General features: G+C 37.9%; 1 non-coding gene across 1 annotated transcript; it reads left to right on the top strand.

The window, feature by feature from the left end:
- The first annotated feature begins 310 nt into the window (after positions 1 to 310).
- On the top strand, positions 311 to 417 carry LOC148564968 (small nucleolar RNA R71). Its single transcript, XR_015885489.1, has one exon. It is a non-coding gene; the product is annotated as a small nucleolar RNA R71 (small nucleolar RNA).
- Positions 418 to 1,461: the final 1,044 nt, after the last annotated feature.

Raw genomic sequence — 1,461 nt, 5'->3', positions numbered from 1 at the left:
CAGCTGAACTTTGCATTCCACTCAACCGTTGAGTAATCAGATTTATTTGCTGAGACAAAAGCTTGTTCTGAGCAAGAAGAGCATTAACAGCTTCCACTTCCAACACGCCTCTCTTCTGAGAGGTCTTAGAGTGCAAAGGATTCCTGTTGGAGGAATATAAGTATTGGTTGTTAGCAACCAACTCAAGAAGCTCAATAGTCTCCTCTGGTGTCTTCTTCATGTGCAAAGAACCACCTGCAGAATTATCCAAGCACATCTTGGCATCTCACATAATCCCTCATAAAAGATATCCAGTTGAGTTCATCTAGAGAATATATCTGGAGGTCATTGCCTAGTCAGTAGCTTGAATCTCTCCCAAGCTTCATAAAGGGTCTCACCATCTTTCTGTCTGAAAGTCTGAACCTCCACCCTTAGCTTAGTCAGCTTTTGAGGTGGGAAAAATTTAGTCAGAAAGCCAGTGACAACCTTGTCCCAAGTATCCAGACTCTCCTTGGGTTGAGAATCTAACCACAACTTTGCCCTATCCCTCACAGCAAATGGGAAGACCATGAGTTTGTACACCTCAGAATTCACTCCATTGGTCTTTACAGTATCACAAATCAACAGAAAATTAGAAATAAACTCATTTGGTTCTTCCTGAGGGAGTCCATGATACTGACAATTTTGTTGCACAAGAGTAACTAGCTGTGGTCAAAATTATTTGCAGCTATTGGAGGCACCACAATACTTTTGCCCTAAATATCTGTATTAGGAGCAGTGTAAGAGCCAAGCACTCTTCTAGGTTGCTCATTCCCAACTGGATTTGTCACATTGGCATTAACAGCATTATTATGATCCATAGTGGACTCTGCAGCCTTGTAAAGTCTTGCTTGTTACAAACGCCGCCTCAAAGTCCTTTCAGGTTCAGGATCAAAGTCTAACAAAATGAAAATAAAAAAATGAAAATAAAAAAATAAAAGAAAGAACGGACGAGATTTAAATAAGAAAAATTAAAAGGAAGTAAAAAGAAAAAGAAAACAGGGGACAGGGGACAGGGGGATGGGAAACGAAAAGCAAGTAGAAAAAAATAATAAAAGAAACAAAAGAAATGAAAAAATAAAAATTAATAATAATAAAATATTAATTAAAAGAAAAATTATCTAATCTAAGCAATCAAACAATGAATAGTTGTCAATCACCGTGAATCCCCGGCAACGGCGCCAAAAACTTGGTGCGAAATTTATAACCACAAACTAACCGGCAAGTGCACCGGGTCGTACCAAGTAGTACCTCAGGTGAATGAAGGTCGATCCCATAAGGATTGATGGATCAAGAAACAATGGTTAAGTGATTTACTTCGTTAGACAAATAGAAAAGAGTATTTTGGTATTCAAAAGCATTAAACAATAATTCAGAAATTAAAACAGCAAGCAGTAAATTGATGAGAATAATATATGGAGACACAGTTAAGGCTTCAGAGAT

The sequence above is a fragment of the Arachis ipaensis genome, chromosome B5, assembly GCF_059453495.1.
Source record: "Arachis ipaensis isolate K30076 ecotype BB chromosome B5, ASM5945349v1, whole genome shotgun sequence".
NCBI lineage: Eukaryota > Viridiplantae > Streptophyta > Magnoliopsida > Fabales > Fabaceae > Arachis > Arachis ipaensis.
Note: the sequence above shows the minus strand (reverse complement) of the source record. Positions and strands in the feature narration are given on the sequence as shown.